This window comes from Python bivittatus, unplaced genomic scaffold (assembly GCF_059951505.1).
Source record: "Python bivittatus isolate LINGU-HERP-01145 unplaced genomic scaffold, Pbiv_v1 ctg000350_np1212, whole genome shotgun sequence".
NCBI lineage: Eukaryota > Metazoa > Chordata > Lepidosauria > Squamata > Pythonidae > Python > Python bivittatus.
Genome location: NW_028277074.1, coordinates 20,337,321 through 20,353,771, shown reverse-complemented (window position 1 = coordinate 20,353,771; position 16,451 = coordinate 20,337,321). Strand labels below are relative to the sequence as shown.

Sequence of the window (16,451 nt, the reverse complement as noted above, 5' to 3'; positions counted from 1 at the left end):
TCTTTCATGATGGCTTTAATAAGCTTATCCATTGTTGGTAGATGTAGTGAATGATTATGTGGAGAAATAAACATAAGTAACAAAAGAACATCCCTATTTAAACTAAAATTATGATGCTGAAGGCATTACAGGTAGTCCTCACTTACCAACCACAACTGGGACTAGCAACTTTGTTGCTAAGCGACACAGTTGTAAAGTGAAACATCACATTACCATGCTTGGCTTAATGACTGTCCCTGACTTAACAACGGCAGTTCCGGCTGCAGTCGTGAAGCAAATCACCCAGTGTCATTAAGTGCAGCATCACATGACTGTGACTTCCTGCAGTTTCCCTACTGACTTTGTCAGAAGTTGGCTGTGAAGGTCACAAATGGCAATCGTGCAACTGCGGGACGCTGCAATCATCGTAAATGCATGCCGGTTGCCAAGTGCCTGAATCGCAATCACGTGACTGTGGGGACACTGTGATAGCCACAAGTTTGAAGACCAGTCGTAAATCTCCTTTTTTAGCACCATTGTAACTTTGAATGGTCACTGAATGAGCAGTTGGTAAGCGAGGATTACCTATACTTTTCATTCAACCTTTGTATAATACGCTACAACTATGGCAATTTGCTAACATGCATATGTTTCTATTATTGCATTTAGCTGTAATACGCAGTGCTATTTTTCTTGTAGATTATGTAGTATTCCTCTTTAAACCAAAACTAAAACTTGTCAAAACACTTTATGAATTGCTGGACGTTACATCTGTGCAATCTAATCTACCATAGAACATCATCCTTGAAGTCTACCTACAGATCTTTCTCTACTTCACTCTTGTAGACATTAATTTAACTTGTACAAGCAATATTTGCAATGTATAAATTTTACATATTGATAAAGGCAACTCTGGGTCCAAATGTCTATACTCAATATTCAAGTGTCACAAGCTCAATCAGGTTCAGCACCAACATCATGGACAAACTCTTTCATAAAAATAATACACCCATTCCTTGTTTAGCAACTATCACAGTTAGCGAATATTCGCAAATATTACAGTAATAAAAAAATTCATTGTCTGACCAATGCACGCATTTACAAACAAATTTTGTGTGCCTGACAACGCATGCCAGAGTGAGAGTAATACAGGCGTAGCTGTATAAGAAAACTTTATCTCAATGAGACTGCAGCAACCAGTGATCTTCGTAGTCTCTCTCTCTCTCTGTCACATGTTCACTTAGTGACCATTTCACTTAACAACCAGGTTCTTGGAACGGAACTCAGTCACTAAACGAGGAGTGGCTATACTATTTGACTTAGAATGGAAAGTTATTTACATTCTAGCCTTTTCTCTGAATCTTCTGTTTAGGGATGGACAAAATGGAAAATGTGCTTTGTTTTGAACATGAAACACTCAAAATATTCCCTCTGAAGGGACAAACCTAAAAATTGCTCAGGTATTCTGGGAACTTAGAAAAAAACCCTTGTGCCTTGGCTTGCATACCATGACCACAAGAGCAGACGGGGGAGCAATTCACGATTAGAACTATTAGGCATCAACCTTGCAGAAAACTATGGTGAAAGGAAAGATTTTTATATATTTTGAAAATCTAAAATGCCCATAGGAAAGAACTGAAATAGCCAGAGGAAAATCAGTTAGGTAGAATCTGATAACTAACTAACTAACTAACTAACTAACTAACTAACTAACAAAGAAGTATTTTTTATTCTTTAAATAAACCCTGAAGCATGAAAATACATTTTGTATTCTTCCCTGTTCATTGAAAAGAACAGCTGAGATTAATACCTCTGGCCTGGAGAAAAACAGCCAGCCAGGCAGACACAAAGCATAATGTGTTCCTTCTATGCCTATAGTGTTTTCTACATTTATCCAAAAAGGGGGTGGGGGGGGCTTGCTACTTTCTCTTTAAGTATGTTGCAGACTATCAGCATAAACTACCACCTCACTTACCACCAAGTTTAAGTAACAAATCTGGCATGCTCCCCTGAATTAAACAAAACAAAACAAAACAAAACAAAACAAAACAGTTTCTGTTATAATTTAAAATAGTTACTTCCACAAGCTCCATGCCCAACAAATGAAACTATTTTGAAAGCATACCAGCAGGAAAAAAAACTGAGCAAAAAGTCAGCAACAATCCCTTCAAACCTGCACAGTCTTGGCATTTTAAAATATTCTTGGAATATTTAGGAATAAAAAGGCGTAAGAGCCTTGAAGTGTACACACCCAACGAAAGCTCAACGAAACAACAAACTTTGTCACAGCACTTGCTGTATGGAATAGCCTCCCTGCTGAGATGTGGAAGGCTTGACTTTCTTGGCCTTCTAGGCGGCTACAAAAACATTGGTCTTCCCCCAGGCACTAGGCCGGGATGTCTGTTAAACCGAATACAAGTATAGTTACATGGTAGTGTGTTATAAAGCCTCAGTTGATGTACTATGTTTATGTTTTATGGGTTGTTGCTCTTTTTTGTGTATGGTTTGTTGTGAGCTTCCCAGAGTTATGTATTTAAGATGGGCGGCCATATAAATTTTCTAAATAAATAAGCGAGCTGAATCAACAGTCTCTGCATTTTAGTTGTACTCTGAAAGCTCAACATTATACTTGTAGCCTCAACAGCACTAGCAACACACAGGTTAAGTACAGAAAAATGCACATACACATACACTCTTTGCATTTAGTTGTTTGTTTTTTATCTGTATTTTTATCTCTTTTTACAATCTTTTTGCAATCTTTTACAGGCAAGGCTATCTGCAAAAAAAGCACAGTACCACACACATACAAATCTAAATGTTAACTTCTCCATAGCAACATTTTTAAAAAACTAACCAGGATTGATAGATGTGCAATTGTGAACATGCTTTGTCTTCTGTCTAGCCATGCACTTAGCTGCTACCTTTATTTCAAAACTTCATTCCTACATCACCCTAGCTCAAATCATTAGCAATAGGGACATGGTCCTAAACTGTCTAGGCTACAAAAAAGTCTGGGGGAAAAAAAGCAATCCTATCGGAAGCCACAAATCAAAAGCCAAGCAATATCTGTAATATTGAAGCAAACAACTATGTTCAAAATGGCCAGCATCTGTTCCAAAGACAAAACAGTGAGCTTTATTCTAAACTTGAAACAAAACTCACATAACCTATGGTTTTCTTTTCAGTTTGAAACAAACAGGCTGTTTTGAGGTAAAAACTTTTTGCATGCCACTATTCTGTTTTCTAAATACACATTTAGAAGGAGGAGCATTCAATCACAGCCACCGGCACTTATATCAGTAACACAAGTATATAGGATTACTATCTCCATGGCAACTAGAACTTATATGCAAGACATTAACTATATACATCTTAAATAAAGAATAACTGACCTTGCCTATGCCTGCTATTATTTTCCCTGAGCCATTACCTTTTCACAACTATCTGGACTGTCTTTTAAAAACTAACTTCAGATTACTTCTCCAATCAACAGTTTGTCACATCATTTGGTTAATTTAACCAAATTAAAAGACCAACATTTTACAATAAACTCTAGTTTAACAGAAGCAGCACATGACTTCTTTAACAAATGATAAAGGCAAAATTTCCTTCAAGTCAGGTTCACAATAACTTCAAGGACACATGGATGAAGTTCTCTTAGCAACAGTATGGAACTGATTTGCCACTGCCTTCTTCTGGGATGTTTTTGATTTCCCAGACTAACCTACAGCCCTGGTATTCCACCATCCAAGTATGAACCAGATCCAAATTTGTCTTGCTTCCAAGCCAAAAAGGTCAGCCAGGTTCTACAAATTATGTCAACTGCAAATTCAAATGTTCAAAAATTAGGAATGTCAGCCAGTGGGCAACAAACATGTTTATATACTTAATTTTTAACATACATTTTAAATATATGTTTCTAATACCAATGAAGTTAAAGTTAAAAAGTATGCTTAATTTTATAAAATCCCAGTTATTTCTGTATAGTTAACATGATACATTGCAACACAAAATATGATGGTTATAATTTAATTCTATAGGTACAGAAAATAATCATGGAAGTACGTGATATCAGAATTTGACTTCCAGAGAATGTTTATTTTAGTTTGTCCAGCATGTTTATTCTAGGCAGTGATTATTTTAAATTATTTACAACTCAATGTTCCCAATCTTCTCCTGTAGCCCCTAGTAAAGCATGGCTTAGAACCAGAGAGGGCTAGCAACTCAGGAACAGCAAAATACTCCATATGAGTCCAAGAGAAAAAATCCCTGTAAGTGAGATTTGGGGAGTGGGGAGGAAAGGAGAAATGAAGAAATATAGGTACTGCTTTTACCGACTGCCTCAAGCAGCAGCCATTTGAAGTTACGATGGTGCTAAAAAAATAACTTTGCAACTAATCCTCACATTTATGACCATCGCAGCATTCCATGGTCATGTGATCATCATTCGCGTGCTTTGCAACCAGCTTGCAACAAGCAGAGTTAATAGAGAAGGTGGAAGTAAAATCATAAGTCAGCCCATTGAGGTCAAATGACTTTCCACTTAGTGACCGAGTTGCTGGTCCCAATTATGGTCACTAAGTGAGGACTACCTGAAATGGAACCAGGGATATAAGCAAGGATAGTTGTGAGGGACAGAGGCCATGGGAACAATTCAAGAAATTTATTACTGAACAGGTAATATTTACACAAAACATTACCAATCTGTAGCCTGCTAAACTTTATTCCCCCTTCCCCAAGTCCTGCTGCGCTGCCTCATCATGGTGGGGAAGGTGTTCTTAGGAGGGATGAGTGAAGAACATCAGGAATGTATGCCAGGAGGATATATTCCCAGCAGGGTCATCAAAAGCATGAAGATCATCAGCAAGCAGGCATCTATAGGAAGATGCTGGAGATAGATGATCACTTTACTGACAATGGCAAAGGCGTCAATTCATATGGCATGGGAGAAGGCAATGGTAAAACACTTCTGTATTTTTACCAAAACCCCCACATTGATAGAAAATATAAAAAGATTGACAACATAGTGACCCTTAGATCAGATGGCACTCAACATGCTAGTGAGGAAGAGCTGAGAATCTTTTGGAGTACTAATGGTGTTTATGACATGGCTAGATTTAAGCCCTCATGACGTCTAGTTGCTGATGGTACCATACAGGAAAAGAAAATCTGAAGCTGCAAAGATAGAATTATGGTAGGAACATAAAACAGCCTTGGGAACACTCAACACAGTAATAGATGAAATGAAACAACTACAAACTGGCATTTTAGACATCAGCAAATTGAGATGGACTGGGATCAGATACTTTCAGTCAGAAGATCACATTGTTAATTACTCAGGACATGAAAAACAAAGAAGGAACAGCCTTGGTTTTATATTTAGGAAGGGTACAGCAAGAACAATACTTGGCTACAATGCAATAATTGACCAAATAATATTGATTAGACTTTGTGGACAACCCTTTACTATGACAATAATTCAAGTTTATGCTCCAACCACTGATGCAGAAGATGTGGTTGATGATTTCTATGATCAAGTTCAATTTCAAATCAACAGAATATACAAGCAATACGTGCTGCTTGGATTGGCCACTGGACCGCCAAAGTTGCAAACATGAAAGAAGAAAATGTGGTTGGCTTATATGGTTTAGGAAACCAAAATGAAGCAGGAGACTGACTTACCAATTTCTGCCATTCCAATGATTTCTTCATAGCTAACACTGTCTTCAGACAACCAAAACAATGCCTCTGTACATGGACATCGTCAGATGGAGTATAGAGAAATCAAATTGACTATATTATTGCTAAAAGCTGGTGGGGAAGGTCAATTATAGCATCAAAGACATGGCCAGATGCTGACTGTGAAAAAGATCACAAACTGCTCATGTGCAAGCTCCAAGTTAAGCTAAAGAAAAAGAAGAAGAAAGCCAGTCAGTTTCCATGATATGATCTTGAAAATATACCCACCATTTTCAAGGAGAACATCAGGGATTTCCTTTGAAGTCCTGAACCTCATTGATAGAGAATCAGAGGAATTATGGAATGAACTTAAAGAAGTTAAGGATGAATGATGAAAGAAGACTGCCAAAAATGAAGAAACAGAAGAAAGCAAACTGAATTTCAGAACAAATTGTGGAAATTGCCCAGAAGAGAAGAGAAGCCAAAGTCAAGAAAGACAAAAATATCAGAAAGGAAATTAACAAAGATGTTCAGAGAGCTGCTAGAAGAGACAAGAAACAGTATTACAACAACATCTGTAGAGACACTGAAGATGGAAACACACATGGAAAAACAAGAGAAGTTTTTTAAAAGATCTCTGAACTCAGAAAGAAGTTTCAACCTTGAATTGGTATGCTAAAGGATGCCAATGGACAGATAGTAATTGATTCAAAACGGATCAAACAAAGATGGGAGGAGTATACTGAAACCCTGTATAGTAGAGATGTCAACATTCAAGATACCCTAAAACAGTGTTTCTTAAAGTGGGGTCCTAGGATCCCTGGGGATCCCCCAAGATCCTCTCAGGGATCCAAAAAAATCAAAATTATTTGCCAGATATTGAAGATATTTCCAAAAAATTAAAACAATGTCACTCTTCTCATTATAATTTTTATTTGTTAAAAAATAGGGATTTTTCACAAAAATATTTTATTTCTGTTAATATCTAATGGGTTTAATATTGTTATTTTTACATGATTCAATAAATATTTTATGAATGCATCAATTTTAATTTTTAATATGATAAATATTACCCACACAAATAAAAGCTCTTTTGGGGTCTTCCATAATTTTTAAAAGTGGGAAGGGGTCCTGAGAGCAAAAAGTTTAAGAAACAACGCCCTGGAAGATATTTCCCTACTTATAAGAACCTCTAGCACTAGAAGATGAAGTTAGATCACCACTGGTCATTACCAAGTCAGAAGGTTACAGGAACTGATGGAATACCCACAGAAATATGGCAAGCAACCGAAGAATTAGTAAAAGTTCTAACTAAGCTATGCTGGCAAATCTGTAGAATCACATCATGGCCAACAGATTGGAAGAGGTCAATCTACATTCCAATACCAAAAAAAAAAAAAAGGAGACTTAACTGAGTGTGCAAACTATTGTACAATATCCTTAATTTCACATGGTAGCAAAATAATGCTTAGGATCATCCAATCAGATTAGAGCCCTAATCCAGCTGATGCATGCTGGATAATTGAGAAAACCAAAGAATGCCAAAAAGAAATCAGAATGTGTTTCATCGAGTATAGAAAGGCCTTCGATTGTGTCAGGCACATCAAGCTGTAGAATGTGCTCACAAAAATGGGAATCTCAGAACATCTCATTGTCCTCATACACAGGTCAGGAAGCTACAGTACGGGCAGAACATGGCAAAACAGATTGGTTCCAGCTTGGCAAAGGAGTGAGACAAGGCTGTATACTCTCCCCTTATTTATTCAACCTATATACTGAATATATATTAAAGGAAGCCAGATTGAAAAAAGAAAGCATGGTTTTAAAATTGGAGGAAGAAACATGAATAACCTGTGCTATGCTGATGACACTACCCTAACAGCTAAAAATGCAAAGGATCTTCAAGCTCTAGTAACAAAAATCAATGCCAAAGCAAAGAGAGAGAGAGAGAGAGAGAGAGAGAGAGAGACTACTTTTAAATATAAAGAAGACAAAACTAATAACAGATAGAACAATCAGATGTAGAATTGACAATGAAGATATTGAAGTGGTGGATAACTTCTGCTTTTTAGAATCAATCTCAACAATAAAGAAAGAAGCAGTCAAGAAATATGCTGCAGACTAGCACTTGCTAGAGCAGCCATATAGGCCATGGAAAAGATATTCAAATGCTGTGATGCGTCTATACCTAAAAACCTCAGATCATGCAAGCCATGTATTCCCTGTGACACTTTATGGAAGCAAAAGTTGAACTCTGAAGAAGCAGGATAGGAAGAATACTGACACTTTTCAACTTTGGTGTTGGTGAAGACTCCTGAGAATATCGTAGACAGCCAAGAAAACAAACTGATAGATCATTGAACAAATCAACCCAGAGTTCTCATGAAGCACAAATGACCAGGCTCAAATTATGCTACTTTGCATGCACATTATACAAAGACCTAGCTCTCTGGAAAAGCCTCTAATGCTAGGAAAGGTGGAAGGAAAGAGAAGAAGAGGACAACCAGCAGCAAGATGGATGGACTCAATTACAGTAGCAATGAGTGGCACTGTTGGTAGACCAGGTTAAGGATGTGTGGTCTCTAGGAGTTGAAAACGACTTGATGACACATAATCAATCAATCAAAACTTTATTTCTTTTTCAGTTAATAATAAATTTATTAATAGATTAATTTCATACCTAAACACAGAAGATATTTAGAACTGCAACCCAAATATATTACAGTACTGCTGTACCAGGCCAAATGTTTACTTAATCCAGTTTCATTAGCTCCGCCACAACTGCTAGTCTGTACTGTTTTCCTTTCCAAAACATAAAATCATTTAACTGTCATGAATATAACTGCAGATTGATCTATTTTCTATGAATGTGTTTAACAGAACGTATGAAGTATTTGAATCTGAAACACCTTCCCCACTTTGGATCTAAACACTGCACACCTCTGTTTATAATCAATGTTAAAAACCATCAACAGCTACCATCATCATCACTTCCTGTGGCAGTACAGCCCATAAATTACGTACAGAATTTCATGTGAGAAACATTCAACGATCATTTACTCAGAATTTAATTAGATTGAGTTCCATGAGCTTTCAAATAAGTATGTTTGGCTACGTACTTCATGTCAAGTAAACATATGTAGGATTGATATATTGGATTACAGTGGTTTTACATTTATTTTGCAACAGAAGATTTTGGAACTTCAAATATATTAATGAAACTCATACAGTCCTTGGGTTATAATGGCAACTGGGACCAGAACTGCCATCACTAAGTGATGCAGTTGTAAAGCTCAACACCATGCGACTATGTCACTTAGCACCGGCAATTCCAGCAGTCGTTGTTGCCATTGTTAAGCAAGGACTGCTCGGGTCATTAAGTGAGGACCTGACGTGACAACTCCCAACTTCTTGCCAGCTTCCCCATTGACACTGCTTGTGGGAACGTTGCAAATCACGATCATGTGACTGGAGATGCTGCGACAGCCTGAACTACAAGGACTAACTTCAAACAATCACTGAATGGTCATAACCTGAGGACTACCTGTATGTGGTAATTCAAAAGTAAAGTTTTATGATGAAAAATTTGAGAAGAAGGTTTTAAAGATTTAAAAAACTACCAATTAAAACTCTGCATTAGTGAATATTAATGCTGACAAGCCTCAATTAGCCTCACAAGCACTTTACCTCACAACAGCGACTTCACTTCTGAATCCAGAAGGAGTGCAGTGTATTGACTCCTTATTTCTTTGCACAAAAGATCCTGAACAGGATGACTATTCTTACTTCAGTTGATCAAAAACTCACTTAACGTTACAAGTAATGATGGAAAGTCAGATCCTATAGCATCAAGTCAATTTATGTGCTGTTTTTTTGTTACAAGATAATATGAAAATCATGTTTCATGTATGTATATTAAACATAAAGGAAGAAGCATTCGAGCAGCATGTTTCACCACATGTGACTACTCTTGAATTAGGGTGCTCCAAAATTCATTTAGTGCAAGTTTGTTCAGTTTCTTCAGCTGAGATCAGAAATTAAGTCAGACTCTCAAATATACGGCTACTAAGCAAGCTGGTCTAACAACAATTACAAATGCAGTGGTACCTCGGTTCACTAACGCTTCTGTTCATGAACAATTCCGTTCACGAACAGCACCGTTCGCAAAATTTTGCTTCCGTTCACAAACTCCGCATCGGGTGACGAACAGGATTCATGGCCATTTTCCCTGCCGTGACACGTGGTCGTGGCTTCCTGTAGGGAGGGGGACTCTTCCTCCAAACAATAACCGCCTCCCCACCCGCCTTCCTGTCCTCCACGCCAGAAGTCGCCTCAAGCAAGGTTAGTGTTCTCTTCATACTGTACTGTACTTTGTTTCATATTTTTATGGTTTAAAAAAAAATACATATGGTTCAGAACGGATTAACTGTATTTACATTGAGCCTTATGGGAAAATTTGATTCGGGTCGCGACCAATTTGGGTCACGACCAGAGTCGTGGAACGAATTAAGTTCGTGAACCGAGGTACCACTGTATATTTTACACCTAAATACTGTTTGTCAGTGGGAAACATTCTAAAAGAACAAAGCACAAGTCATGTAGGTATTCTAAAATGGCACTGCAAATACAGCCAATCCTCATTTAGCAACTACCTCAGTTAGCAACTGTTTGCAAATACGATGGTAATAAACAGTAAAAAAAAAAAAAAAAATCAAAATCATTTTCCAACCAATGTGAATACTTACAACCAAATTTATGCACTTGACAATGCATACTGGAGTGAGAGTAATACTGGCAATGCTGCACAAGATAACTTTATCTAAATGAGACAGCAGTAACCAGTCATCTTTGCAGCGTCTCTCTCTCTCTCTGTGTCATGTGATTCACTTAGTGACCATTTCACTTAGCAACCATTTCTCTGGAACAAACCATGTTCACTAAAGAGAGACTGTATCTTCAACTTCTAGAACTGTTGGACTGGACCAGATCACACAATTAACAACATTAATGGTGGGCACCAATAATCACTTGGTGTTTCTATGGTAGGACAGGAAATCCTAGAGTAGATTCTTGACACAGTTGCCAAGAAACCAAGTAATCAATTATTTTTCCCCCCACAGAACCTTTATTCAACTCTTGCGGAACACCAATGTGAACAAAGTTTGGGAAACACTGTTCAACTGGATTATTTGGAGCCTTCAAGTAAATCACCACAGGATGAAAGCTACAGATTTGATTACAAGCAAATGCATTTAGGACTGAGGTGCTAACATCTGTTAAGGGAAAAGCTTACATTGTCTATTTTTTATAATTTAACTGCTCAAAAGTGAGCCCTACATAGCTGAGAACTTCATCCTAATAAATATTATAGGATAGTCTCTTTAATCTCCTTTTCCAACCTATTCTCTCCTATTCTTAAATATCACTAATAGTCAATAGTGTATTTTAATATTGTTAATAGTTAATAGTATGTACTAATTATTACTATTTATAGTAACCAAAACTGTTGATTAAAATAATGCAAATATAAGAGATACTACTAAAACATACTGCACTTTGCTGCACCTGACCCTTTTCAGTTATATAATATCCTTTCAACACATAATGGTCCAAATTTGCAGCTTCTGAAATGCAGCCACAGGATATGTTTGTAAGGACATTATACTAGCAAATTCCTTTTTTTAAGAATCTCTGCTAGAAGTAGCCTCTTCTACTATTCTCATGCACATCTCAACTTTTCTTTTTTTAAATATGCCCCAGACCCTCAAGATAATTTTCCTTTCAGGCATACTGAATTTAAGAATATTTTGCCTTCCCTCAACTAGGATCATTACAGTTGCATTTAACTGGAAGAAGTTCAGTCTACAGTAATACTTTATTACTAGTTATAAGACAATAAAGCACAGAATTCTGAATCAATGGATTGGAGCTAGACTAAGAGTACAGGAGAGCCGATTGGCATATATCAGGGATGCTTTTCTACTGATGATGAAATTCCTTCATTCCTGGGACCAACCAATTGCTCTGCCTATCAGTTTACTCTGCTTACACTGAAATCCTCAGGACAAGTAAGTCATTACTAAAATGAAATAATGAATGGGAATTTAGTCTGGCTCCAACCCAATAGAAGTATTATTGACTTCAGGAGAATTAGGATTTTATCTGAAACTGTTAGTAAACAATCACTTGTGTTACATATAAGAAAACTTAACAGCAATAACTTTGAAAGTAAGATTGATTCTATAGTGAAATTGGTTTACTTTACAGAATCTTGACAGTAAGTATTATACTCAGTTTTCAAAATTTAGAATTTAAAAGATATGACTCTATCAAAGTCTTATCAGACAGTGACAGGAAAATCTTGTTCAACGAACTTTTATTTACTTTCCTAAATCACTTCAAGTTGAGCAACTATTTGTGAAAAATAATCTACCAAATTCAAAATTAGCATTACAAAATCTAGTTTTCAAATTTCCATACTGTTTGTTTACAATTATACTGTTTCAAAATAAAATATTCCATGTTTTAAACATTAAGGCTGCAATCCTGTATCCAATTAATAGGAAGTAACTTCACAGAATTCATTCTCCAGATGGACAATAAAGTGTATTCAACTTAGCTTATTGCTAACTAGGGTTATTCAGAATTTTAAACTGCAATTCATGAATCCTGCAGTTTATCATGTTAGTTAGCTATAGCACACTCTTCCACATTAAAGAAAATATTTCTAAATAGAGGGGTAATTGTTCAAAAATGAAAATATCTGTAAAATTAACTAAATTATTTCATTGCCACATATTTTCATACTAAATGTGAAAGTAAATAAATGAAAGTTTATCTCTCTGCCTATATAAATCTTATAAGTACCAAGAGTTACGTATTATAATTAACTATTCAATATAAAAGCCTAAATCCACACCATAGCAATTAGACCTGTCAAGCTAACTTTTGAAAGTAATACAAGAATAGTAGCCATTTAGTTGATTTAAAAAAAAAAAATTTAGGCCACAGTCTCATACTTCCAGAATTGTCAGATTTCCTCCTGCAATTTATTAGAGAAACAGGTCCAATCTCAAGTGGGGAAATCCAGATCTAAAAACTATCAGCTACTCCTCCAAATTGGAACATTCTAAGAGAGATTTTAGGATTGCCCTGCTTGGATGCAACATTACAAATTTACTAGAGAATAAACTCCTCTGATTACAATTAAATTCATTCGAGGAAACAAATGCAGGATTGTGCAGTTAACATTCAAATGAAATCATGCATTTTTATGGGGGGGGGGGTGGGAAGCACCCCTGAATTAAATGGGACTTACTGAGTAAATATTTGGTTGGCCTGCAAATAACTCTTGTCACAATTCCATCTTGTATCAATTTGTAATAATTTGAATTCCTGATTTAAATATAGTTTTCTTTGAAAATCTCCCATATAAAAATGGTAACTTCTGTATTTCATTATTCTACAATTAAAAACACTTTTAATTCAATGTTTAGGACTGTTGCATAAACAGTATTTTTGAAGCACAAAGGTAGCCTATAACATATCATCACAATGTCATCTATATTCTGCATTTAATCTTACTGTTCTGTTCTAGGAAGAGAACTTTTAACTCTGAAAACGTAACTTAGTCTTACACGTATCTTGATAGTTACTTAGATATCACATCTTTCAAAGAGAAAAAATTATAATATTTGCATTAAAAAAGCAGGGATAAAATCTAATAATACCTCCTCATCACAGGACTCTCTACACAGTTTATATTCATAAAACAATGGAACAATGTAAGATATAGGTTATAAATCTTTTAATATGCAAGTCATTCATTATACATGTAATAAATAACCAACTGAAAAGCAACTTCTCTTCTAGCAAAGTTGGTTAGACAATTTAATAAGAACTGGGTTATTACTTACATTTCACTCTGACATGCCTTATTTTACATGCTTTAAAACAACACCAAAGCATTTTTGTCTGATAAAGCAGGACAGTCTTACTAATTAATACTCCACAGGAAGATAGTCTAGGTTTTATACTATAAAATATTACATTTTTGAGTTAGCACACTGAACTCAACTAATTTACTTCTAATACAGGCAGACAAGATTGTGAAGTTAGCCTGCAATTCCAAATACAATACTAAGAAGTAAAATGCACTTTAAAAAGTTTGACATATTACGAAGTAAGCACACATAAAACTATAAGACACTGATTCTACATTCTAGTAGCAAAACCTTTAACTTTTCCTCTTGCACTTCTGCAAAATAAATACTTTAAAAATTTAGAAATCAACATTAGTTGAAAATCATGCAAAGCTAAGTTGAATAAACTGATAATCTTATGAAAAATCTATTTAATAATGTATACAATATTTATGACTGTGCAAGATGAATCAATCTCTAAACTAATGGCACTGATCTTGAGAATTACAGTACCAGTAATTTTCAATACTGCATGCCACTGACATAGCACTTTCAGAAGTAGAAGTACAATTAAGTCAATATTCAGATTTAAAATATTGAAATGAACAAAATTTTATACCACAAGAAGACATTCACTACAATAAAGCTTACATTTTCCAACAATATGGTTCAGAGAAACACCACTTCCTAGACTTTTTAACCATAAAACAATGCAATGTACCCAATCCTAATTTTTTTTTGGAAATAAATGTAATATAAGAGGTCATAAAATGCTTGTGCCAGAGTAACATCTCTTAGTACGTTATTCAGAATGAAAACAACTACACACATACAATTGTTTGGAACTGAGATTTAATCTTTCTGACATGGCCTAAATCAATTCTCTTTACTACTCTCCCATAGTCCTAATCAGTAACTATGAAGTTACACACAGAAACAGGTTCGATTTTTGTTCTAATAAAAGAATTTATCAGTTGATTTGGAAATCAAGACATATCCAAGTCCTATGTGTACAGGATTTATTCAAAGGTAAATCTCATCCATTTCAACAGGATTTGCTCCTTGATAAGTGTAACCTTACAGAGTTCAATTTCTGCTAATGTGGAATCCAGGATAGAATTCGCATATTGGGAGTATGTAGCTATGCAAAACCAGAGAGTATTGATTTATAGTTTACAGAAGATAAACTATATTTTGTGTTTTCTGGTAAGTTAATAAAAACATAATGAACAACCCAGTCCCCATGGACAAATAATCTGATACAGATTTGACTGGAATGTCCAATCTTCTTATAGAGTTCTGTAGAAATCAATGCTTACTTCTGAGTAGGTACAGTTCAAGATAAAATGTAATTTAAAAATCAATTGAATTCATTTATTCTAGTGAAGTTCTCTTTTTTAGCTGATATTTGATACTAAATCTATTTTATTTCTAGTTGTTTTTGTATTAAAATTAAAACCTCCCCGTGATAAGACCCTACAACATGCTGCAATGACCCTAGATGGATAGAAATACAAGACTTGCCGTGATTACACTGGACAATTACACCAGTCACCTAGGAGGTTAACAGACAAGGACCTACAATCGTCTCTTCTTATAACAGGTGCTAACTCAAACCTGCTGATTTTCTGCCTACCTGCCCGAGAGGTTGCGGAAAGAGCAGAACTTCTTCCTCCTCCTCCACCTCGGGCCAGGTAAGGGCAACGCCGAGTTACCAGGACCAATCTATTACCCAGGTGGGAAAGGGCCTCAACGTCACCTTCATAACTTAGAACAGGAGAACTTCCTTGTAAAACTAATCGGGAATAAAAGAGTACAAGAAACCGGTGCCTGCTTTTCCCTCCGCTAGGTCGGCCTCCTCGTTTGCCTAACCACCGAAGCGGCCCAGGCTCCCTCTTCAAGATGGCAGCGGCCCCTCTCTCCCAATGCCATTGAGCCGGCGGCCCCACTGCTAGAGGCCCTACCACTTACCCGTGTATCGGGGCGGTGGCCGCCTCTGGTTACTGTCCGGGCTGCCGCAGTTGTCCTGTCCTGAGCAAGGCCTCCTTTCTTGGGATGCAGGAGGAGAGAGAGTGGCGGCAGCGGGGGGTGGGTTCAGTTCATTACCCTCCTCAGCCAGCGGCCCAGCCCAGCAGTCTCTCCGCAGTCTTTCCCACCCGGCTTCTTCCACTACGTCCGACACGCTCGGGCCCCGTGCAGAAGGGAGCAGGGCCTTGGCCCCGAAGCGGAGCCAATCGCGCACCTCCCTCTCCGGGAGGAGGGCAGCCCGGCCCGGCGGGCGGATCCGCGGCGTTTCCTGGCCGGGCAGATTTTCTATCGCTCACAAAATGGCGCGCGTTCCAAACCTGCGCAGCGATCGGCAGCGGGGCCAGGGCAGAGCTCGGCGGTGGCGACTTCAGCTGCTGCTTGAGCCCAGGCCAGGGAGAGCGGAGAGAGTCAAGAGCGGCGCGGTCGAGAGGGGAGCGCGGCGCAGCGCCGAACAGAGCCCCCGGGAACTCACTCGCGCCCCCTCCCTGCCTGCTTGCTGCCAGCCAGCCAGCCGCCTGCTCTCCTCCCCCTTCTGAGCGCCGCCGCCGAACCGGCTTCTCAGGAACTGCGCTCCGGATCACTTCAGTCCGTACACACGCGCACCCGGAGTCGCCCCGCTTCGTCTCGGTGCAACTGCCCAAAGGGAAGGTACCCCTCCGCCACCGAAACCCGAAGGAAAAATAATCCACGTAAAGTTTTAATTCGGGCGGGAAGAAAAATTATTTTTTAAAAAAGCCCAACTGACAAAATGGCGACCAGAAGAGCCTGTTACTATAGCAACTGTCAATCACTCCACAAGAGTCCCGCCCATGCCAGGCGGGAATCCGTGCTGAGGGAGAGGAG

General features: G+C 37.6%; 1 protein-coding gene across 2 annotated transcripts in view; it reads right to left on the bottom strand.

Annotated features, from left to right (window-relative positions):
* The window catches only part of DYRK1A (dual specificity tyrosine phosphorylation regulated kinase 1A), a 160,603-nt gene extending 144,451 nt beyond the window's left edge, over positions 1-16,152 (bottom strand). For both annotated transcript variants that reach the window (XM_088144685.1, XM_088144684.1), the window contains exon 1: positions 15,552-16,152. The gene's annotated coding sequence lies outside the window, so the exon portion shown is untranslated. The remainder of the gene's footprint in view (positions 1-15,551) is intronic.
* Positions 16,153-16,451: the final 299 nt, after the last annotated feature.